Here is a 26,492-nt window from a genome sequence, read left to right as displayed (position 1 = left end):
AAAGGGAATATCAGGTTGTCTTGGCTCTATAACAATTTCATAGAGCTCTGCCTGCTGGTATTCAGTATTTCAGTGCCTCAGTTTCTATGCTCTGAGTCCTGGGACTCTGCACATCTCTGAGTGTGGGATGGCTAGATTCATCTTCTAACTCCTGCCTCTGTGGCTCAAATAATACTATTTTTGATTCCGGATGTGGAGCAAAGTGTGCTGCTCTCTCTGCATTTAAGTTTGCTCCTGTTGTTGTTCTCTATGGACTGAATTTAGTCCTGATGGTGGGAGTCCCACCAGCAGGCCTGAAAGCGGGGTGGGGGGTGGTTGGCGACCCCCACCTCAGCAGTCAGCAGGAGCCGGGGCCGCATTTTGTGAGTGGCAGTAATTAATTGGCAACAACCGGTGTGGCCATCCCTATTAAGGACGGCCACCCACCTCCAAGAGCTGCCGGCCAATCAAATGGCCGGCAGCTCCGCAACCTCAACAGCGCCACGAGGAGTGGTGGCCACTGCTGGGTCTGTACCTGGAGGAGGAGGGCGCAGCAATGGACGGCACCCCATATGGCAGTGGGCTCCCCTGCCACTAGCAAAATGCCAGTGGAGGTGGGAAGAGGCCCTTAATTGGTCTCTTAAGTGGCTAAATTGGCCTCTGGGTGGGTGGACCATCTGCAACCTTACCCACTGCTCACAAGATAGCATGGTAGCAGGAAGACAATGCCACCGCCCCCCCCCCCCCCCACCACCCCCACCTTCCTGCATTATTTTACAGGCCCCCGCCCCGCCTCCGAGCCTGTCCCCAGAGGCCGGTAAAATCCAGCCTTACAAGTCAGCTGGACTCTATCATGTAATACAGGGACCTGCTTGTAGAGGTCAAGTTCCATCCATGTGTGACAAGAGGCACTTGATCCAATTGCAGATTTGTAGACCCACTTCGAGATGAGTCCACAATGTAGTCAGTTCTCTACAGGTCTTGTCATTTTATTCATATACAAGTGCATCTTTCATTGATTATCCCAATGTTGTAATTTTGTTCACAGACTATTCATCTAATGTGGTTTGCTCCTGCATGTGGGAATCCGGGAACATTTCCAGTCTCCGGGACCAGCATGTGTGCAGGAAGTGTGTCCAGCTGCAGCTCCTGGAAGCTCGGGTTTCAGAGCTGGAACGGCAGCTGGAAACACTGTGAAGCATCCGCAAGTCTGAGACCATCATGGGTAGCACGTTTAGAGAGGTGGTCACACCGCAGCTGAAGGGACTTGAGGAAGGAAGGGAATGGGTGACCACCAGGCAGTCCAAGAGAAACAGGCAGGTAGTTCAGGAGTCCTCTGGGGTCCTGCTTGCAAATCGGTATTCCATTTTGGAGGCTGATGAGGCTGGTTCCTCCAGGGAGTGCGGACAGAGCCAAACTTCTGGCACCACAAACAGCCTGTCTGCACAGGAAGGGGGAAAGAGAGGAAGAGCAATAGTAATAGGGGATTCTATAGTCAGGGGAACAGATAGGTGTTACTGTGGCCGTCAACGTGACTCCAGGATGGTGTGTTGCCTCCCTGGTGCCAGGGTCCGGGATGTCACTGAACGGCTGCAGGGCATCCTGAAGGGGGAGGGTGATAAGGCAGAGGTCATGGTACATGTTGGTACCAATGACATAGGTAGAAAGAGGGATGAGGTCTTGCATCAAGAATTCAGGGAGTTAGGCAGTAGACTAAAAAGCAGGACCTCTCGGGTTGTAATCTCTGGATTACTCCCAGTGCCACGTGTGAGCGAGTATAGAAATAGGAGAATAGCACAGATGAATGCGTGGCTTAAGAGTTGGTGTAGGAGGGAGGGTTTTAGATTCCTGGACCACTGGGACCGTTTCTGGGGAAGGTGGGACCTGTACAAGCGGGACGGTCTACATCTGAACCAGAGGGGGACTAACATCCTTGCCGACGGGTTTGCTAGTGCTATTGGGAGGAGTTTAAACTAACTTGGCAGGGGGAGGGGACGCAGACTCCTAGCAGAATAGGGACACAGCTAAACACAGGAAAGCAAACAAGTCAGAGGGAATACAGCGGAAATAAGTTTCAAGGGAGTAAGACCAGGGTCCATAATAAACACTTTACTTTAATGCCAGGAGTATTACAGGTAAAACGGATAAGTTAAGGGCAGGGATTGACTCGTGGAATTATGATATAGTAGCCATCACAGAGACATGGTTGAGGGAGGGGCAGGATTGGCAGCTCAATATCCTGGGATATAGAATCTTCAGGCAAGACAGAGGAGGGGATAAAAGAGGAGGGGGCACTGCAATATTAGTTAAGGAATCAGTTACTGCAGCAAGGAGAGATGATATCTTGGAGGGTGCATCAAATGAAGCTTTATGGGTAGAATTTAGGAATAAAAAAGGGACAGCCACATTGCTGGGTGTTTATTATAGACCCCCAGATAGTCAGCGGGAAATTGAGGAGCAAATATGTGCGCAACGTGAATAGGTGTGTAAAAATAATAATAGGGTAATTATATTAGGTGATTCCAACTTTCCCAACATTAATTGGGATAGTCACCGTGTTAAGGGCTTAGATGGAGTGGAGTTCTTAAAATGTATACAGGAGAACTTTTTAGCTCAATCTGTAGAGGATCCAACAAGGGAGGGTGAAGTGCTGGACCTAATTCTGGGGAATGAAGCCGTACAGGTGGTTGATGTGTTGGTGGGGGTGCATTTTGGTGATAGTGACCACAACATGGTACAATTTAAGCTTGTTATGGAGAAAGAAATAGACAAGTTGCAAAAAAAGGTTTTGGATTGGGGGAGACCGAATTTTAGTAAAATAAGGCAGGATCTGGCCAAGGTAGGCTGGAAAGAGTTGCTTGTCGGGAAATCTACAGAAGAGCAGTGGAGGACATTCATAAAGGAAATGGGGAGGGTACAGGCCCAACATGTTCCCTCTAGGGTAATAGGTAGGAGCAACAAGCCCAGAGAACCATGGATGACCAGAAACATTCAGGGTACGATGAGAAGGAAAAGAGAGGCTTTTAGCAAATGCAAGGAGAGCAAATCAACGGAAGCATTAGTGGAATACAGAAAGTGTAGGATGGAGCTTAAGAAAGCAATTAGGAGAGCAAAGAGGGGATATGAGAAAGCTCTGGCTGGTAAAAGTAGGGAAAATCCCAAGATATTCCATAAGTATATCAATGGGAAGAGGATAACCAGGGAAAGAGTAGGACCCATTAGGGACCAAGGGGGAAATTTGTGGGTGGAGCCAGAGGACATTGGTAGGGTGTTGAACGAATACTTCACATCTGTCTTCATCCAAGAGAATGAGGATGTAGATATGGAACTCATAGAGAGAGACTGTGAGATTCTTGAGCAAATTGTCATAGGGAGTGACAGGGTATTGGAGGTTTTGACAGGCTTAAAAGTGGACAAATCTCCAGGTCCGGACGATTTGTGTCCCAGGATGCTGTGGGAGGCGAGGGTGGAGATTGCAGGCGCTCTGACCCAAATTTTTAATTCCTCTCTGGCCATGGGGGCGGTGCCAGAGGAGTGGAGAACAGTTAATGTGGTCCCACTATTTAAGAAAGGTTGTAGAGATAAGCCAGGGAACTACAGACCAGTGAGTCTCACGTCAGTGGTAGGGAAACTATTGAAGAAAATTCTGAAGGAGAGAATCTATCTCCACTTGGAGAGGCAAAATTTGATTAGGAATAGTCAGCATGGCTTTGTCAGAGGGAGGTCAGGTCTAACAAATTTGATTGAATTTTTTGGGCATGTGACCAGGTGTGTAGATGAGGGTAGTGCAGTTGATGTAGTTGACATGGATTTCAGCAAAGCCTTTGACAAGGTCCCACATGGGAGACTTATCAAGAAAGCAAATGCACATGGGATACACCAGGATGTTGCCTGGGATGGAACATTTAAGCTATGAGGAGAGGTTGGATAGGCTTGGGTTGTTTTCGCTGGAGCAGAGAAGACTGAGGGGTGACCTGATCGAGGTGTACAAGATTATGAGGGGCATGGACAGGGTGGATAGGGAACAGCTGTTCCCCTTAGTTGAAGGGTCAGTTATGAGGGGACACAAGCTTAAGGTGAGGGGCAGGAGGTTTAAGGGGGATTTGAGGAAGAACTTTTTTACCCAGAGGGTCGTGACGGTCTGAAATGCCCTTCCTGGGAGGGTGGTAGAGGCGGGTTGCCTCACATCCTTTAAAAAGTACCTGGATGGGCACTTGGCACGTCATAACATTCAAGGCTATGGGCCAAGTGCTGGAAAATGGGATTAGGTAGACAGGTCAGGTGTCTTTAATGCATCGGTGCAGACTCGATGGGCCAAAGGGCCTCTTCTGCACTGTATTATTCTGTGATTCTGTGAGTAATGTCTCTTGTGATGACGAATGAGGTGTAAGAGCAGCACCTCAGCAACGCAACAGGAGACAGCCGATGCAAAAGGTGTTTGAAACCATAAATGAATGATTAGATAATCTTGGATCTGCAGATTAAAACTACACAGGTGCAAAACGTTGTGTTGTCTGCATTGACATAATGAAGTGTGATAGAGTTTACTCGAATTTCCTACACTTGTGTCTAAGTCAATGCTGTTCCTTTGTTTCTACAGATTGGCCCATAGATCACAGGAATGAAAGTAAGATTGCCTTTCATTACATCCTGATTTGCCCTCCGAGACTTTTAACTTCACTTCTTCATCATACACTGTCACATAAATGAAGGCGTCATCTGTTTTTCCTTCTTTTTAACACCTCTTAGCCCTGTCTACATAATTATTTTCTTGGTGTTCTCAAAACAAACGTTGCAGATTCTTTTCTCCCAATCCCGTGCCTGCGATTGATGCCAGCTGTTTTTAAATAGACACTCTGGGAAAATCTCAAATTTGTTTTAAAACTGCTGGCTCCTTAATTGGAGTTGTGTAATCCAAACATATCCTAAAAAAAACCTCTGATGTCTCAGTGGGTTTATGCAGTGAGGAGCTGAGCCTTACGGAAAATCTCAGGTTCTGTTCTAAATTTATGCAATGTTAGCTAATCTTAACTGGGATGGAAGTTAGGGCACTACAAATGACACCTGTGTCTTTAGATTAGGGAAGGGGAAATTTGCCAGGATCCTGTGCTTGTTTTCAGCTACTCCTGCTAAATGTGCTTGTGTGGGTGCTGGTTGAGGTCTGGAACAGGCTTGTGATACCCACTCAGTTGTGTAGACTTTTAATAAAATTGCTAAGGCTCACATATGAATGATGGTCACTTGGGAAAGGTATGAGAGAATGACCTGTGAAACAATACCCCAGCAAGGAGTCAATATCTTCAAGAGAAGAGGGGAGAAAATTTGAGTTGGAAATCTAGGAATAACTACCTGAAAATTTGCAAGGGAAACAAAAATCAATAACTGAAAATTTTAAATGTTGAAGACCATAGATGCATCCAAAAGTAGTGTTAAGTTTATCCAATGGTTTTAGATTAATATATTGGATATATCACCTTCCGTTCTGTGTTCCTTACCTTAACCATTAACAAGCTTTAACTCATATAAAATGCACAGCCGCAGTCTCCCTCACATTTTCATCGCTGTATTCTCTCCAAGCTCCACTGGCTCCCTGTCTTCTAGTGTGTTGAGTTCTAAATTATCCTGCTTGTTTCCAAATTATTCTATGACCCTACCCAATCCTACCCTATTGATCTCCTCCTGCCTTACATCCTGTACCGATCCTCCAGTCCTCTTAATACTGACTTTCTCTTCACTCCTTGCAGCCTTTGCTCATTCAACCAGTAATTCCCTGTTCTCTGGAACACCCTCCATCCTCCCTCCAGCTTTTAAAAATGCTCTCAAAAGTATCCTCTTTAACCATACCTTCAGTTTCCCTACCCATAGATGCCTTTCCATTTCTCTCCCCTTTCCCTCTGTTTGTGTCTATCATAATCTTTTCTTCTATTTTTGTAAATCTTCTGAGACATCTTCTGCACATAGGTGCATGCTATAAATGCTAATTGCTGGTGTTGATGGTTTTCACTGATGACGAATGTGTGACAAGTGAACATAAATGACAATTTCATGAGTATTGCACAGCATTATACAGAACAGAAACAGGCCACTTGGGCCAACAGCCCTATGCCAGTGTTTATGCTGCACACGAGCCTCCTCCCATCTTATTTCATCTCACCCTATAAATATATCCTTTTATTCCTTTCTTCCTCATGTACTTGTGTTGAAGCACAAAATGGTCTCAAAACATCAGTAGAGCATCCATAGTCTGTAGTTGTGTCAAACAAATCACCAAGCTGAAATATGAGTATGGCATTAATATCATTTTGAAATTAGCATTTCTATATTTTCTCCTGTGTCTTTTATTTCTGTTTTAAGGCACTGACTGGATCAAGGCTGTGACCAGTATTGTTACCTAATTTAGAATGGAAGAATACTTTGATGATAGCTGTCTCTGAGGGTCATTTTCTGTGTATCAGTAATGTTTGTCTATGTAACAAATTATTGCACTTCAAAAAGTAATTATTATGTTAAGCACATTGAGACATTTCAACATGAAAGGCACTAAATGCAAATATTATTATTTATGACATCAATCACATTATTTCTCTGGTTGTTATGATTTATCATAGAAGTTTATCGTGTCATTTTCCATTCTTCTTGATGATGAACTGCAATGAGCCAACCATTGGTGTAGCATTATGGATGTCAAGAATGGAGGTAAACATCTTTGAGATGAATCTCTCCATCCCTCCCTGGTCTCTTACTTATCATGGTTGCGTGGTGGACACAACACTGAATGTATCTTGTCGGTGTGCCAACATCTTCAATTTGAAGATGTACCCACTGATCTTTGTAACATGGGGGAATTCATTACCAGTGGGTTTCTGGTTGAAAACCAACTTCAGTTAACATCTCTCACACCCACGACAGTATGTGGCCACGGCAATTTTAACCTTCGGTCCTCATGAGCATACCATCTGTCCATCTCCCACACTTAGTAGGTGAGAAGTGGCTGCTAGGCCTCTGGAGTATTGGGCAGCCAGAGCACTCAGGTAAGTGTGGGGAAGGAGATTCTGGGGGTCTTGCAATAAGGAAGAGGGAGGAGTATGTCTGCACCTCCTGGGCTTACAAATGAAAGTAAAAAACTTATCTGTAGGGCCTCTGCAGCTTTCCAATCTTCCTCACTCTGGCCTTCACCTGGTGGAAAAGTGGCTTTCCATTCAGGCTGAAATTATAACGGCTGGCACTGATGTCATCGGACTCTTAGCAGATGCTAATTAAGACCCTGCCTGTTTTTGGTCGGCAACTTAGCTGCCTGTCCAGAAGAGTGTGTCATAATCCGAAATGGTGGGATCCAGGTGGCTTTCCAGCAGATTACCTGGGGACTTTAACCGCTCATTTTCCATCAGGTAGGGAGGTTTAATGTCTGTCCCTTCCCATCAGTCCTCCAGGCTGTATGATGCTTAAAACTGGTCATCACGTGATGGAAACTTTTAGTCTATATTATCTTTTAAAATAAAGAAATTAGTTAGAATTTTAATAGGTTTTATAGGCTTGATACTATCTTGGCATAGAAAGATTATTAAAATAAGTTAGACATTTCCCAACGGCCTTCATGATACGATTTATGTATTTGCTAGTATAATATAAGAGAATTCGTATGTGATATCAGTGTTTGCACTTGGTCTGTTGTGTGTATTGGAAAAGATTGCATATAAACTGACAAGGTTTAAAAAGTGTGGGATATGCTTCTTATGCCTGCCATTCTTAAAGTATCATCACAAATTTTTCCCATCACCACTGACTGACTTTGACCACCAATATTTCACTCTAGTGTTATATAAATCAAAATATCCACTCCAGACACAACACAAGTCTGTAAGAACAGAATCTATAATTGAACCACAGGGTATTTTTCAGAGTTTGTGCAAGAGCTTGCATTGATATAGTAACTTGTCATCATGTCAGGATATCCCGAGACACTTCATAATTGATGAATGACGGTTCTCTTGTTATAGAGGCAAAAATAGAAGCAAAGTTGCACGTAGCAAAGTCTCACAAATGAGATGAATGATTATTTAATCATTTTTTGATGTGTTGATTGAGGAAGTAATACTGGCCAAAACACCAGGAGAATTCTCTGTTGTTCATTGAATAGTGCTATGGACTCTTTTACATCCACCAGGATACAGCAGGATAAGACACAGCGCTGCATAAGCAGCACATGCTCATCCAGAGAGGCCCAAGACAGCTTCTCCCACTTGCTGGTAGCAGCCTTCAGGTAAGTTCCAGGGGTGGGGGTGGACGTGGTGCAGGTAATGGCTGGAAGGCTAATTGATAAAATACAAACATTTGGCAAACATCTTGCTGTATTTCTCACTCAGATAAGATAAAGGAGACTCCTAAAAGATTCTATAAGTATATTAAAAGGGTAGCTAGAGAGCGAGTAGGTCCCCTTAAGGATCAGTGTGGCAATCTATGTGTGGGGGCATGGGAAATGGGCGAGGTCTTAAATGAATATTTCTTGTCCGTATTTACCGTGGAGAAGGTCATGGAAGCTAGTGAGTTCAAGGGAGGGAACACCGATATCCTGGAGCATATCAACATTACAAAGGAGGAGGTGTTGGAGGTTTTGAAGTGCAATAAGGTGGATAAATCCCCAAGGCCTGACCAGGTGTATCCTAGGATGCTATGGGAAGCAAGGGAGGAGATTGCTGGGGCCCTGGCAGTGATTTTTGTATCATCGTTAGCCATGGGTGAGGTACCGGAAGACTGGAGGATAGCTACTGTTGTGCCTTTATTTAAGAAGGGCAGCAGGGATAAACCAGGGAACTACAGGCCGGTCAGCTTACATCAGTGGTGGGAAAGTTATTGGAAGGGATTCTGAGAGACAGGATCTACATGCATCTGGAAAGGCATGGTCTGATTAGGGATAGTCAGCATGGCTTCGTGCGTGGGAAATCATGTCTCACAAATTTGATTGAGTTTTTCGAGGAGGTGACCAAGAGGATTGATGAGGGCAGGGCGATGGACGTTGTCTACATGGACTTTAGCAAGGCCTTTGACAAGTTCCCGCATGGTAGGCTGGTCCAGAAGGTTCGAACACATGGGATCCAGGGTGAGCTAGCAAATTGGATACAAAATTGGCTTGGTGATAGGAGGCAGAGGGTGGTAGTGGAGGGTTGTTTTTCAGATTGGAGGCCGGTGACCAGCGGTGTGCCGCAGGGATCAGTGCTGGGCCCTCTGTTGTTTGTCATATATATTAATGACTTGGATGTGAATGTAAGGGGCATGATTAGTAAGTTTGCAGATGACAGCAAAATTGGTGGTATAGTGGACAGTGTATAAGGTTGTCTAAGATTACAACAGGATATAGATCAACTGGGAAAGTGGGCAAGGGAGTGACAAATGGAATTTAACACAGACAAGTGTGAAGTGATGCATTTTGGGAAGTTAAACCAGGGCAGGACATATACAGTGAATGGCAGGGCCCTGGGCAGTGTTGTTGAGCAGAGAGACCTTGGGGTGCAAGTACACAGTTCCCTGAAAGTGGCAACACAGGTAGACAGGGTGGTGAAGAAGGCGTATGGCATGCTTGCCTTCATCGGCCGAGGCATTGAGTACAAGAGTTGGGATGTCATGTTACAGTTATACATAACGTTGGCTAGGCCGCATTTGGAGTACTGTGTGCAGTTGTGATCACCACACTACAGGAAATATGTGATTAAGCTAGACAGGGTGCAGAAAAGATTCACAAGGATGTTGCCTGGTTTGGAGGGCTTGAGTTATAAAGAGAGATTGGATAGGCTGGGTCTGTTTTCCCTGGAGCGAAGGAGGCTGAGAGGGGACATGATAGAGGTATATAAAATTATGAGAGGCCAGGGTAGATAGCCAGAGTTTGTTTCCCATGGTAGGGGTGACTAAAACTTGAGGGCATAGATTTAAGGTGAGAGGGAGGAGGTTTAAAGGGGATCAAAGGGGTACATTTTTCACACAAAGAATAGTGGGTATCTTGAATGAGCTGCCTCAGGAGGTGGTGGAGGCAGGAACAGTAGCGACATTTCAGAGGCATCTGAATGAGCAAGGCATAGAGGGATATGTTTTAGTTTAGTTTAGTTTAGAGATACAGCACTGAAACAGGCCCTTCGGCCCACTGGGTCTGTGCCGACCATCAACCACCCATTTATAATAATCCTACACTAATCCCATATTCCTACCACATCCCCACCTGTCCCTATATTTCCCTACCACCTACCTATACTAGGGGCAATTTATAATGGTCAATTTACCTATCAACCTGCAAGTTTTTTGGCTTGTGGGAGGAAACCGGAGCACCCGGAGAAAACCCACGCAGACACAGGGAGAACTTGCAAACTCCACACAGGCAGTACCCAGAATTGAACTCGGGTCGCTGGAGCTGTGAGGCTGCAGTGCTAACCACTGCGCCACTGTGCTGCCCATTATGGAATTAATGCAGGCAGGTGGGATTAGTATAGATAGGCATTATGGTCGGCATGGATGTGGTGGGCCGAAGGGCCTGTTTCTATGCTGTACGACTCTATGACTCTATGTTTTGGGTGTGGAAACATTGTGGCTTTTGTGTGGAATAGCTGGACAACCTTCAGGAACCTTTAGGGGGTACTAGCAATGCTTCTTGTCATCATTCCATTCTGGCAAGAGGAAGAGCAATAGATGGAAGGACCACATGGAGCTGCAGATGCAGGGATGTGATAAGGAGGAGGAGAGCTTGCAGGAATCTTTACTCTCCCAGCAAGGGATATAGGCCCAGAGTTAGACATCAGCATTTCAGAAAGGAGCAGTGTGCTTTTCCAGGGAGGCTGCCATGGACATATGTCACATTTTTCAGCAAGACTTGCAAACCACTCTCATAGCTGGCATTACATTGCCTGCTGCAGTCAAGGTCACTGCAGCCTGAGTTCCTTCCAGGCTGTGACCGGGTGGGGGGATATCAGTGACATCAAGGAAATATGTGATTGCACTAGAGAGGGTACAGAGGGGATTTACGAGGATGTTGCCTGGACTGGAGAATTTTAGTTATGAGGAAAGCTTGGATAGGCTAGAGTTCTTTTCATTGGAACAGAGGAGGCTGAGGGAAGACCTAATTGAAGTGTATAAAATTATGAGGGGTCTAGATAGAGTGGCTATCAAGGCCCTAATCCCTCTGGTTGAGGGGTCCATAACCAGGGACATAGATTTAGGATAAGAAGTAGGAGGTTTAGAGAGGATTCGAGGGGAAAGTTATTCATGCAGAAGGGCGGTAGAGACAAAAAGCCTGATAACATTTAAAAAGTACTTGGATACGCACTTGAAGTGCCATAACCTAAAAGGCTATGGACCAAGAGATGGAAAGTGGGATTAGGCTGGATGGCTACTTGTCAGCTGGGACAGACACGATGGGATGAATGGCCTCCTTCCAAGCTGTACATTTCTATAATTCTAAGATTCCATGATTCACCAGCCAGTCTGTAGTTCATGCTTATATTAAGATTGTGACTGATGCTATGCTAATACAAATAATTTCATCACGTTTCCTGTAGAGAACTGGATAGCACTCTGTGCTCATGCTGATTACAGATTTCCCCCAAATCCAGGGCATCATTGAACGCACACACAAGGGTTTCCCCTCCATTAATGTGCAATTGGTGTGTGATCACCAGCAACAACAACAATAATTATTAGCATCTAGGTAGCACCTTTAATATAATAAAACATGCCAGGACACTTCATAGAGACATTATAAAACAAAATACGACAACGATCCACAAAAGGAGATATCAGGTGACCGAAAGCTTGGTCAAAGAAAGTTTTAAGGAGTGTATTAAAGGAGGAAGGTGAGGTGGAGAGGCAGAGAGATTTAAAGAGGGAATTTCAGAGCTTGGGGCCTAGGCAACTGAAGGCATGGCCACAAATGGTGGAGCGATTAAAATCAGGGATGCACAAGAGGCCAAGATTAGAGGAGCGTAGATATCTTAGTTTAGAGATACAGCACTGAAACAGGCCCTTCGGCCCACCGAGTCTGTGCCAACCATTAACCACCCATTTATACTAATCCTACCCTAATTTCATATTCCGACCACATCCCCACCTGTCCCTATATTTCCCTACCACCTACCTATACTAGGGGCAATTGCTAATGGCCAAATTACCTATCAACCTGCAAGTCTTTGGCATGTGGGAGGAAACCGGAGCACCCGGAGGAAACCCACGCAGGCACAGAGAGAACTTGCAAACTCCACCACACAGGCAGTACCCAGAATTGAACCCGGGTCGCTGGAGCTGTGAGGCTGCAGTGCTAACCACTGCGCCACTGTGCCGCCCCTTGGGTTAATAAAAGCAAAATACAGCAGATGCTGGAAATCTGAAATAAAAACAAAAAGTGCTGGAAATACTCAGCAGTCTGGCAGCATCTGTGGAGAGAGAAACAGAGTTAACGTTCCAGGTCAGTGACCTTTCATCAGTTATGTGGTTGAAAGCTCATCTTTGGGTCAAATAAAATACGAGGTTTGCAAAAATTCTGGTTCAGTCTCAGACAGTCGCCAAGGAGAGGAATGGAATCAGTGGTGCTGAAAGGGAGTTTGTGGCAGGCAACAAAGATCAAAGGGGAAATTGTTTGCTGGTGGCGGGCGTCTTGACTTTGGGGTCAACCAACACCGAGATCCCTGCATCACCTCTTTTCCGGACGGCCCGCCGAATTTTGCACAAATCAGGCACTTAAGTGGACAGCGGTGGGCCTTCAATAGGATTTACGACCCCATTGCCCGAAGTCCCATCCTTGGAGAGCTGCCAGCCAATCAGAGGCCGGCAGCTGCAGTGCCACTGCGGAGTGGGTGACTGCTGCTGGAGATGACCATCCTGGAGACTGAGCATTGTCGCTGGACCCAGGCCTCAGGAGAGATCTCGCGGGGTGGGTGTCGCGGGGGAGGGGGTGGTGGCCAGGGCAGGGCAGTGGCTCTCAGCAGGCCCCCCAATTCCTGACGCTGGCTCCTTCGTTCAGGATCTAAGTGCCTTTGAATGAGGCTCCCCCCCCCAACTCCGGAGCCTGGAAGCAGCCCATGCCGTGCTTCTCGTGCAGCGACAGGGCCGACCTCCACATGGGTAACTCTGGCTGCGGCAGGAAGAGGCCCTGAATTGGGGCTTAATTACCCAGTTAACAGCCTCAATAGACAGCGGGATGGGAAGGCTGTTCACAGGCCTTCCCACCCTGGACTATCTTTCGGCAAAGGCGGGATGGTAGTGGGAACCGCACCCCCCCCACCCCCACCCCCCCCACAATCGCCAGGCACCATCCCACCTGATTTTATGCTTTCCCCGGTTCAAACCTGTGGCAGGGGAAAGCATAAAATTCCACCACATGGCTTCCGTCTTCCCAATTTAATTGGAGGAAATTTCTGCTCATCCAGTGTAAAAACTCCTTCGGAAAATACCATCAATTCTGAAGCACCATTGTGCAGGAAACTAAAAAAGTAAGGGCAAGCACGGTCTAAGATCAGTGTAAATACCATATTTTAGAGAATCTAAAATATCCTGTGAGCATAATAATAATTGAAAATTCTTTATAAGCTTCTGCTATTAGGAAGCATTATTACAAGATAGAAATAGAGAAAGAAAAATAGATTTCTATTCCCTTTGTCCTCAGCCTGCTACACTGTTCTAATGAAGCTCATTGCAAGCTTGAGGAACAGCAACTCATCTTTTGATTAGGCACTTTGCAGGCTTGTGCCTGTGTGGTTAGCTATTTCAGATCATAACCATTGCTCCCATTTTCTCAGAGAGCAAGTGCTGGTAATGGTTCTGCTGTTATCATCTACGTTTCCTCCCTATCTTTTGATTTATTATCCCATTACCACCTGCTTTAAATTTGCACCATCATTCATTTTTTGCCATTTAATTACTTTAGCTCTCTACCTTCTCACAGACCTTCCCATTTGTTTTATTTCCCCCTCCCCACCTCACCCCAAACCTGCCACCCTTTTCCCTGGTTCTGTATTTACTCCAAAACTGTTGAATCTCTACCTTCTTCCAGTTCTAATGAAAGGTAATTTGCCTGAAACATTAACTCTGTTTCTCTGTCCACAGATGCTGCCTGATCTGCTGCGTTTTTTCAGCATTTTCATTTTTTATTTTATAATCTGGCATGAACTGGATGGGCCGAATGGCTTCCTTCTATGCCGTTAATCAGTCTATGACTCTCTGGATGTTAGATCACCAGTCTGACAATTTAGAGACAGTGGAGGGGTCGAGAAAGCTAGCGCTAGCTGGGTGTCATCAGAGTACATGTGGAAACTGACATGTTTTCAAATGAAGTCGCCGAGGGGCAGCATGTAGATGAGAAATAGGAGGGGCCCAAGGATAGATGCTTGGAGTCACCAGAGGTAATGGTGTGGGAGCAGGAAGAGAGCCATTGATGGTGATTCTCCGGCAATGACTAGATAGATAAGAATAGAGCCAGGCGAATTCAGTCCCACCCAGCAGGATGACGGTGGAGAGGTGTTGGAGGAGGATGCTGTGATCAACTGTGCCAAGGGCTGTAGACAGGTCGAGAAGGACCAGGAAGAATAGTTTACCTTTGTCACAGTCACAGAGGATGTCATTTGTGACATTGATAAGAGGAGTTTCGGTACTGAGGCAGGGGTGGAAACCTGATTGCAGGGATTCAAATATAGAGTTCCGGGAAAGATGGGCACGAATTTGGGAACTGTTATCATGTTCAAGGACTTTAGATAGGAAAGGGAGGTTGGATATGGGGTGGTAGTTTGCAAGGATGGAGGATCAAAGGTTTTTTTTGAGAAGGGTGATGACAACAGCAGCAACAACATAAACAACTTATACTTATATAGCATCTTTAATGTAATAAAATATCCCAAGGTGCTTCACAGCAGCATTATAAAACAAAGTATGACACCGAGCCACATAAGGAGGTATTAGGTCAGATGACCAAAAGCATAGTGAAAAAGGTAGGTTTTAAAGGAGGGTCTTATAGGAGGAAAGCGAGGTAGAGAGACGGAAAGACCTAGGGAGAGTATTCTAGAGCTTAGGGCCTAGTCAATTGAAGGCACAGCCTTCAATGGTGGAGCAATTAAGATCGGGAATGCTCAAGAGGCCAAAATTAGAGGAACGCATATACCTCGAAGGGTTGTGGAGCTGGAGGAGATTACAGAGATAGGGAGGGGTGAGGCCATGGAAAGATTTGAAAACAAGGACGAGAATTTTAAAATCAATATGCTGCTTGACTGGGAGGTAATGTAGGTCAGCAAGCACAGGGATGATAAATGAACGGGACATGGTGCGAGTTAAGACACGGACAGCAGAGTTTTGTATGACCTCAAGTCTACGGAGGGTAGAATGTGGGAAGCTTGCCAGGAGTGCATTGGAATAGTCAAGTGTAGTCAAGTCTAGAGTAATGAAGACATGAATGAGGGTTTCAGCAGCAGATGAGCTGAGACAGGGACGAAGCCAGGCAATGTTATGGAAATGGTAATAAACAGTCTTAATGATGGAGCAGACATGTGGTCAGAAGCTCATATCGGGGTCAAATGTGACACCAAGTTTGCAAACAGACTGAATTAATCTCAGACTGTTGCCAAGGGGAGGGACGGAGTTGGTAGCTAGGGAATGGAATTTGTTTTTTGGTCCTCATTCCAATGGCTTCAGTCTTTCCAATATTTAATTGGAGGAAATTTCTGCTCATCCAGTACTGGATGTTGGATAAGCAGTCTGATAATTTAGCAACTGTGGAGGAATCGAGAGAGGTGGCGGTGAGGTAGAGCTGGTTATCATCAGCATGCATGCAAAAACTTACACTGTGCTTTTGGATGATGTCACCGAGGTGCAGCATGTAGATGAGAAATAGGAGGATAGATCCTTGGGAGACACCAGAGGTACCAGTGCGGGAGCAAGAAGAGAAGCCATTGTAAGTGATTCTCTGGCTATGATTAGATAGATAAGAATGGAACCAGGTGATAGCAGTCCCACCCAAGTGGATGACAGTGGAGAGACAGTGGAGGAGGATGGTGTGGTCAACCATGTCAAAGGCTGAAGAAAGGTCGAGAAGGATGAGGAGGGAAAGTTTACCTTTGTCACAGTCACATAGGATGTCATTTGTGACTTTGATAAGAGCTGTTTCGGTACTGTGGCAAGGGCAGAAATCTGATTGGAGGGATTCAAACATGGAGTTCTGGAATAGATGGGAACAGATTTGGGAGCTGACCACACATTCAAGGACATTGAAGAGGAAAGGGAGGTTGGAGATGAAACAGTAGTTTGCGAGGATGGTGGAGTCAAAGGTTGGTTTATGAGGAGACAGATTATGACAGCAGGTTTAAAGTTGAAGAGAGGGAACAGTTAACAATATCAGTGAACATGGGAGCTGGGAAGGGAAGTTGGGTGATCAGTAGTTTAGTGGCAATAGGATCGAGAGAGCAGGAGGTGGCTCTCATGGACAAGATGAGCTCAGGGACGGCAGGAGGAGAGATAGGAGAGAAAACTAGAGAAGAAAACCAGTTCAGGGATAGGGCAAGGGGGGAGCCTTAAAGGAAGTTTGGTCAGATGGGCTAGTGGAAGGGAGGGACGTGGCAGAGGCAGCTGATTGGATGGTCTCAATCTTAGTCGACTAAGAAGTCCATGAGCTCCTCGCACTTATTGATGGAGGTGAAGGTGGAGGGGACAGTTGAGAGGGGTTTAAGAAGATGGTTTGCAGTAGAAAAAAGAAGCCGGGGTTTATCTTTGCATTCCAGTAATTCTGTAATAGTGAGCAGTTTTCGTAGACAAGAGCAGGACCCGATTGTGCTTTATATTGTCCAGCCAGATCTGGTGGTTAATGGCTAAACCAGTTGTCCGCCATATTCATTCAAGTCTCCATCCCTTGGACTTAAGGGAACAGAGAGGAGAGCCATACCAGGGAGAACAGCCAGGGTGAGAGAGAGAAATAGTTTTACTGGGGACTAGGGCATCAAAGATGGAGGTGAGTGTGTGGTTGAACATGTTGGTAGCTGCAGAAATGTCATGAGTGGAGGGCAGTCAGGCAAGCCCCCAGCTGCCAAGACTGAGGCACACATTATTTCACTACATGAACATTAAAACTTAAAATTGCAAGCCCCTGGCTGGAAATACATTTGCACAGTAACAGGCAATGTTGGAACAAGGGGACACAGCCGTTGCTTCCCCAATACACAGAAGAAGTGGTCAGACCAGTTTAGTCACATGACTGACTGCCTGTTGGAGATTTTTTTGAATTTGAACTTCCAACAGGGAAAGAAATCAGAAGGCACTTTTCTCCTTGACTGAGACACCTCTCTCCTGTCTGCTCTCATCTCACTCTCACCAGCTTTGGAAAGCATTGAAGACACATGAACCCCAAGTGAGAAAAATCTCCTACAGTGAACAAGGTTTAAGAAGAATACTGAGCCCCAACGAAAAGTAAGAGCTGTCTACAATCAAGGACTCTACGGTGAGCTGAGAATGCAGAAACAGTAACAAGAACCCCCCCCCCCCTTTTAGAGACTGCCTCAAACCTCTCCATTTTATTTTTCTTCTGCTGTTTTATGTCCATATTTGCATTTGTGTATTGCATGTGCATGCTAGCGTGGGCACGTCGTATACCCGTAGGCGTTAACCGTATTACAGTTTAAGTTTAAGTTTTAATAAATTTCACTTTTCTCCTTTAAACTGAAGAAAGCCTGTTTATACTTATTTATTTGCCTTATAATTGGAAAGCTGTGAACAAGGATTCACAAAGGGGGAGCTCAAAACACAGTGTGTTTAAAATTAAACCCTGTTACAAGAAGACCAGGTGAAGATATTAAAAGACCCCTAGATACCTTTCTTACCTGGTTGTAACAAGGGCCAAATCGAGAGCAGGGGTGAGCAACCTGTGGCTCCGGAAACGCATGCAGCCCTTTAGCAACTCATTTGCAGCTCCCAGCTTTTTCCAGTTGGAGCGCTTCAACATGAAAAAAGCCTAAAAATATTAAGTCAAGAAATGTAAGAGCCATGTTTCTATTGTTGGGATAAACAGCTAATCATTATGCTGCACTTAACAGTTTCAAATGCTTATTGTGCTCGAAATAAACCTGTACGAGTGGTGTAACTAGACCATGGTTATAGTTAATATTTTGGTTCAAGGAACAGGTTTTATGAAATAAAAACAAAAAATGCTGAAAATACTCAGCAGGTCTGATAGCATCTGTGGAGAGAGAAGCAGAATTAACGTTTCAGGTCAGTGACCCTTCATCAGAGTTCTGTACAGTTTGGAGAGGGAGTGGGATGCAGGTGCGGAATGATACAAGGAAGTGATCCGAGATGGCCTTATCTGTAATTGATACTAAGCATGTAGCGAGATCATGGGATGGATTTTACCAGCCCGAGAATTCGGGGCTCATGGCGGGGGGGGGGGGGGGGGGGGGGGGAGGGGTCCCACAAAGTACCTCCGGTAGAGGCCCACCACAGGCCTTGACCCCGGGAAGGCCCCGCCCCATATTACCGGAGGCGGTGAAGCCTCCTGGCAGCCTTACCGCTGCTTGATGACAGAAACTTAATTTAAATATTGAAATAAATTTTAATTAATGCAGAATTACTTACCTCATGGCAATGGCCGTCCCACGCCGATATTTAGGCTGGTTGCCAGAACTCCCGTGCCTTCAGATCTCCATTCGAAGATCTGAGGCGGCACACTGGTGGGGAGGGAGGGTAGGAGTGAGGTTTTCAGGGCCAGGATGGGGGAGCAGGGAAAACTGATTGAGGGGATGTTGGGAAGGGGTTGAAGGTTAAAGTGAAGAAAGTTCGAAGGGAAAGGTCGGGACCGAGAGTTGACTTTTTTGGGGGGGAAGGGCAACTCATGAAGTTTTTACTCATGGGGGAGGGGTGGGAAAGGGGATTGAAACAGTTAATAAATTTAAATCGAACTGAAGGGCTGGAAGTCCTTTAAAAATGGCGCCGGTGCCTGTGCGCTGGCGCCAGAGCCATTGCTGGGGACAGAGTGTCTGCCCCCGCTATATCATCAGGGGCGGACGCTCTGCCCCCTACTTGTAAATGAACGACCATGCTAAATATGCACATATCGCTCTGTGCCTTTTTGAATCTCGCCACTGATCTGCTGTAAAAATTCAGCCCCATGTGAGATGGAAGGTCAAGCTGGTGGCCGCGAATATGCATTGGGGAGTTGAAGAGAGGATAAGAGGGCAGTGAACTCAAAGGAGAGAGAACATGATGAACCTTGATGGAGGTTGAAATCACCTAGGATGAGAAGCTGCCCAATGCAAAGGCTGAGGGAGGAAAGCAATGAAGCTATCTCATGGAGAAAATTGCCATGGTACTTAGGTGAGCAATAGAGAACCAGGATTTTAAATGAGAGGTGAGAGAGGTGGAACAAGGTGAGATACTCAAAGGAGGAGAAAGTGTGAGAGGAGTAAGGACACAGCCAAAGGTGTGATTTGTTGATAAGTGCCACACCACCACTGTGACATTCTGGGCAGGGCAAGTGCTGAAAGGTATAGCCAGGCAGGGAGGCTTCAGTTAGGGAGAAGGTGTCATCACCCCTCAGCCAGGTTTCCATCATGTCCATGATGACAATGCAATCATCCACAATAAGTTCATGGATGGCATGGGCCTTGTTCACAAGTGAACTGACATTCTGGAGGGGGATGCAGGGAGGGTTGGTGAGAGCTGATCTGTTGGCAGAGTCCACAGGATCAGTAATGGGATGGGATGAGTTGGACAGGGAGGAGGTTGGCAAGATTAGAATGAGCAGGCACACTGGGCGGGAAGGTTGGTGAAAGTAGGATGGGACAGTTGAGGTCACTGCTTATAAGGAGGCAGTGACGAGTACCATGATGGGTCCTTCAGAGGATTCCAAAAGAGGTACAGAGAAACTGTAGGCTTAAGCCTGGGACAGCAGCAGGAGGATAGGAAGGTTGAAGAATACTGAAGGTCTGGGGTAGAATTTGGGAGGGCAGAGTTCCCGAGAGGGGAGACATGAAAGGAGGCAGAATGATAGGAGAGAACAGTCTAGGAGGGGCAGAGAGAAAAGAAGTAAGAGGGAGAAAAATAAGAAAGTAGAAATGGAAGTGATGGGCTCAGGAGCAGCAGCCAAATGGACATGGGGAAAACTTAAGTTATGTAGGCTGGTTACGTACCATTAATTAGGATGCATATATCCTAGCAGTGAATGGCGAATAGAGAGGAGACAATAGGAGCGAGTCCAGAGTTAAAGTCATAAGTCCTGTAGTGGGTTAAAGTTGATGTAGGTAGGTCATCACAGCAGTACTTCGTGAAACTCTGTGCCCACTTTCCTGGCAACTGCTGTGACACTTTCATTCCCTCCCTACATATCCCCGCAACCCCAACACCACACACCCCCCCACCCCCCCCCCACCCCCACCACCCCCGTCCCCTGCTCTTCCCTACACTCTTTGTCCCTGCACTAAAAGTGAGAAGCTGGTTGCTTGGAAACTTGCGCTATCCCCTTGGCTCATGATTCCTTTAAGGAACACACAATCACTGGCCAAGCTCCATGGAACGATGAGAAACCTCATCAAACAGACCATCAGACTGGCTTCCTCCAATACAACTCAGGGAATGTCCCATATCACAATGGTTTGCTGCAGGCAAATTATAAGATGGCACAGATGATATCAAGAATGAGAAGGAAGTGGAGGAGCACCAACATCAGCCCATGGCCAGCACCATTTGGCAGCAGCTCATTGAACAGGGTTTCAGCTGAACAATCTTTGCATCACCCCACCTGCCCCATGCACACATTAGCAAACATTCCACCCTCTTAAAGGCAGCACCATTACTGCCTGAAAATCACTCCAGGGGCTGGATTTTACAGGGCTCCTGACGTCAGGTTCTGTGGCAGTGGGGGTGCTGTTCTGGCAGCGGCCCGTCACGGAGCCCGTGCCGGGAGGACCGGGCCCGATCTTGCAGGTGGCGGCGAGGATCCATGGTGGCCACCCACCCACCCCCTACCCCCATGTTGCTAGGTGACAGGACCTGGCTTACCCTATTGAAATGAGCACAATGCATACATTTAAGTAAACTTGCCAGTGATCCTACGGTCAGGCCGCGATCTTCAGAGCAGCAGCCGGCCCTCCCACACCTTCACTTTCCCGACTGGAAAAAGCAGGTGCTGCAGTGGTGGGAAGTCTGCCTCCTCCACGTGATTGGGTGGGGTGGGTGGCGGGCCAATGGGGGTATTTAAATGAGCAGCCGCACGGGAGATTGTAGTGGCATGGCGGTGCGTGGCCGTGCATGTGTGCCTCCATTTTTTCCACCCGCCACCATTCCCTGTGGCGGGCGTTTAAAATCCAGCCCCAGGAGTGTACTTTCCAAACAACACCAATAAAATCCCCACCATCCATTTTAGCAGTGCAGGCTGCCTTTAAGAGGCTGTAGACCCATTGGAATCCCTGCTCTCCTAAGCAGCCTTTAAACAGCACGATTAGTGTTGGCAGCACACCAATTAAATTTAAATGAGGCCTGATCATGAAAATTGATTGGGCCTCTCACCAACATCGTCATCCAGCACCCGTCAGTGTGCTCCATATATGGAAATTGACTCATTTTATAGGGAAAGTCATGATTGAGGTAGTCATACATGGACTATGGAAGCAGAGGGCCTGATAAATCAAAAGGCCTTTTTTTCTTTTAAAACTTTCTTCTATTGTTATGTTGGTGCACTTCACTTCTTCAATTAAATAACAACAAAAATCCTATAATTAGAGAGGAATATTTATTAAAGGATAAATGGCAATAAAACTACTCTCAAATTACCATGGAAATTAATGGATGTGCGGGAGTGATAATAGGATGGAGTGATAGCAGGATGGCATGATAGTAATGTCATTGTGTGGCTCCTCTTCCCATTGCTCACCTGGAACATGGGTCAGAGATTCAAAAATGGAGGTCATTGCAATGATTCCCGAGCTTCCTGGCCTTACCTTGAGCAGTTTGTTACCTGATTGCTAAATTGAGAATATTTTCACACTAATCATTCCCACACATCCATTCCTTTTCATAATAGTTATTTATAACAGTAAATATTAAAGCTGACTTATTACTGTGCATTGCTTTGTGTCACAGGTATTTGTTTGATGACAATTGTCATGGCTGACACTGATAACTGAGATGGCATCATCACTACGAGATTAATGGAATTTATTTTTAATGGATTGCTGGGAAGAAGCACTGCTATTATAGATGTGTATCGCAAAATGTACATAAAATGATAGTAAACAGCAGGGTGGTGCACTCATTCATTGCTTATTAACTAACAATCAGTAGTGCGTGTCCAAATAAGATAATAAAATTTGTGTCTCTAATTAAGAAAGAATGATTGAAATTATGCCACGTACAGAAAGTTTGGCAGTATGTAGGAGTTTACCAAAAGGAACCCATCTGAATGATTCAACTGATAAACACTGACAGCTGTTTTTGTATATCAGGGTGTTTTGATCCATTTCTGATTTTAAATACAGCAGAGATATCTCTTACTTTGTTGGATAATTCAGTTTCAAAAGACTGTGCACTGCTGCTGACTGACTTTCTGATGAATGATAACTTTTTTCTGCTCCAGTAATAATAGTGTAAGTGAGTGGGACCCTCCCTCCCCTTACACACAAATATGGGAAACACCAGAACCCAACCGTGGAAGCACATACAGTAAAGACACAAGGGCAGACTTTACTGATTAATGTTCCTGGCATCAAACCTCATGTGATGGAATCGCGTATTGGGAATTTAATTACTAGATTGAAAATCATGCAGGGCACTCTGCTATTTGCGTTTCAATACCTGATATAAACTTCTGTCACATAAATTGCTCTGCCAGGAGCATGAATTCACTGACGAGCACAAACTTCACTATAGAGCTTGTACGAGAAATGCTTGGGATGAAATCCCACTGCACAATTTTAGAAATGTTCCTATTAATGTATCTGTGTGAAACTTCTTTGTCGAATGCTTTAACTCAGACAAACTCATGGGACTAAAGGCAGACAAGTCGCCAGGACCTGATGGCCTGCATCCAAGGGTTTTAAAGGAAGTGGCTGCAGAGATAGTGGAGGCATTGGTTGAAATATTCCAGAACTCTCTGGATTCCGGGAGGGTCCCAGCGGATTGGAAAACCGCTAATGTGACGCCCCTGTTCAAGAAGGGAGGGAGACAAAAAACAGGAAACAATTGGCTAGTCAGCCTAAAATCAGTCACTGCGAAAATGCTAGTGTCCAGTATTAAGGAAGAAATAGCAGGACATTTAGAAAACCTTAACGCAATAAAACAGAATCAACATGGTTTTGTGAAAGGGAAATCATGTTTGACAAATTTGCTGGAGTTCTTTAAGGATATAACAAGCAGAGTTGATAAAGGGGAACCGGTAGATGTAGTGTATTTAGATTTCCAGAAGGCATTCGATAAGGTGCCACATAAAAAATTATTGCACAAGGTAGGAGCTCACGGTATTGGGGGTAATGTATTAGCATGGATTGAGGATTGGTTAACTCACAGACGGCAGAGAGTGGGGATCACTGGGTCTTTTTCAGGTTGGAAAGACGTAACTAGTGGAGTACCCCAAGGATCAGTCCTAGGACCTCAATTATTTACTATCTATATTAATGACTTGGAGGAGGGGGCAGAGTGCAATATATCCAAATTTGCTGATGATACAAAAATAGGGCATGTTGTGATGAGGACATAAGGAAACTGCAAGGGGATATAGATAGGTTGACTGAGTGGGCAAAAACTTGGCAGATTGAGTTTAATGTAGGAAAGTGTAAAGTTCATGTATTTTGGTAGGAAGAATCAAAAAGCAGACTATTATTTAAGGGGAAAGAGTCTTCAAAAAATTGCAGCACAGAGGGATCTGGATGTTCTTGTGCATGAAACACAAAAAGTTAGCATGCAGGTGCAGCAGGTAATTAAGAAGGCAAATGGAATTTTGGCCTTTATTGTTAGGGGATTGGAGTTTAAAAATAGGGAAATCTTGTTACAACTGTACAGGGTGTTGGTGAGGTCGCACCTGGAGTACTGTGTACAGTTTTGGCCCCTGTATTTAAGAAAGGATATACTGGCATTGAAGCAGTTCAAAATAGATTCACTAGGCTGATTCCTGGGTTGAAGGGGTTGACTTATCAAGAATGGCTAAATAGGTTAGACCTTTATTCATTAGAGTTTAGAAGAATAAGGGGTGATCTTATTGAAACATACAAGATTCTGAGGGGGCTTGACAGGGTAGATGTTGAGAAGATGTTTCCACTAGTGGGGGGAACCTCGAACTAGGGGACATAGTTACAAAATAAGGGGACACTCATTTAAAACTGAGATGCAAAGGAATTTCTTCTCTCAGAGGGTAGTGAATGTCTGGAATTCTCTACCCCAGAGGGTTGTGGAGGCTAGATCACTGAAAGTACTTAAAGAGGAGGTAGATATATTTTTGAAATATTGGGGAGTTGAGGGCTATGAGGAACTGGCATGAAAGAGGAGTTGATGTCTGGGGCAGATCAGCCATGATCTTATTGAATGGCGGGGTAGGTTTGCTGGGTCGAATGGCCTGCTCCTGTTCCTATTTCTTATGTTCTTACCCCATTTAGTTTAATGTGTTAACTCCTTCATAATATTGGCCAAGAAAGGAATTTCATATCAGCACGTAAACATGCTTATGATTAATATTACACAGTCAATTTTAACACATCTATCTAAGCTACCTCTGTAAAAAAAAATGCTCATTATAAGACTATTCAGTAGAAACAGTGGTGTTGATTTTCCTGAGGGCAGAAGCTATTCATAGGGAAAGTGATGAGGGAAATGGGGACAGAGATCCATCATACTATTTATTATTCCTATTCCTATTTATATTGCCATGGGATTTTTGTAGCTTTCGCTCAGATGGACCAGGGCCCAAGCTTACAATGGGCACATGCCAAGTGTCCTGATCGAAATGAGGCAGTGGAGGAGATTCTGGTCCCCCCACTTCACTCTTGTCAGAAGGGTACTCATTTCCAGGGGTGCCTGACAAAGGGGGCAGTAGGCCTTGCACATGGGACCCCTCAGATCAGAGGGGACATCTTAACCCTCTCACCACAGATGGGAGAGGGTCAAAGGAAGGTTTAAATTTCCAAAATTTGAAACCTGGCACAAACTCTCCATGAATATGCCTACTTCCCATTTAACCACAATGGATTTGGGTGCATCTGAGTAAACCCCTCTAGAATGGTGAATTTGTGAGTCTGAGTTTGTATTTAAATTATGCTGTTTTAATAAGAATTTGCTCATGATTTGAAACTAAGGCCTCCAACACAGGTTTCCCTATGTTTGAGAAACGTGGCATTAAAACCAAGGCGAGATTGAGCGATAAGTCATGGGGATGATTATAGTCATGAGTCCTGAAATTAATAAAGGCTCAATGCTCACTTGTGCTTTCTTAGTTCCTCTGGGAAATGGCTTGGTGACAGTACTTCTTTTGAGAGACTCATTTGTACAGTTTGGAGGTCCTCACATACAAAACGTCAAGATGGGTGGCAACATGGTTGACATAGATTGGACTTAGGATCATGGAATAGAATTCTAGAATGGTAAGGGCACTGAAAGAGGCCATTTGGCTTGTCGAACCTGAGCAAGTACAATTTAGCTAGTCCTATTCCCCGAACTTACCCCATAGCCTTGCAATTTTTTTCCCTTCAGGTGCTTATCCAATTCCCTTTTGAAAGCCACAATTGAATTTGCCTCCACCACCCTTTCAGGCAGTGAATTCCAGATTGTAATGAAAATTATTTTCTCATGTCGCCTTTGGTTCTTTTGCCAATTTGTGGCCTCTGATTCTTGACCCTTCTGCCAATGGGAACAGTTTCTATCTATTCTGTCTCGACCCCTCATGATATTGAATATCTCTACCAAATCTTCTCTCAACCTTCTCTTCTCTAAGGAGAATAACCCTAACTTCTCCAGTCTATCCACATAAATGAATTCCCTGATCCCTGGAACAATTCTCATAATTTTTTTCCGTATCCTCTCTAAAGCCTTCTCATCCTTCCTAAAGTGTGCTGCCCAGAATTGAACATAATACTCCAGTTGAGGTTGAACCAGTGTTTTATAAAGGTTCACCCTAACTTCCTTGTTTTTGTGCTCTATGCCTCTAATTATAAAGCCCAGGATCCCATATGCTCTTTAACCACTTTCTCAAACTGTGCTACTACCTTCAATGATTTGTGCATATGGACCCCAGGTCTCGCTTTAGAATTGCACCCTTTATTTTATATTGCCTCTCCTTGTTCTTCCTTCTAAAAGGTATCAGTTTGTAATTTCCTGAGTTAAATTTCCTCTGCTATGTGTCTACCCATTCCACCAGTCTGTTTATGTCCTCTTGAAGTCTATCAGTATCCTCCTCACAGTTCGCTATACTTGCAAGTGTTGTGCCATCTGCAAAGTTTGAAGTTTTTCCCTGCACACCCAAGTCCAAATCATTAAATTATTTCAAGAAAAGCAGTGGTCCTAATACCAAGCCCTCGGGAACCCCACTATATACA

This window comes from Heterodontus francisci, chromosome 3, assembly GCF_036365525.1.
Source record: "Heterodontus francisci isolate sHetFra1 chromosome 3, sHetFra1.hap1, whole genome shotgun sequence".
In the NCBI taxonomy this organism is placed as follows: domain Eukaryota; kingdom Metazoa; phylum Chordata; class Chondrichthyes; order Heterodontiformes; family Heterodontidae; genus Heterodontus; species Heterodontus francisci.
Note: the sequence above shows the minus strand (reverse complement) of the source record.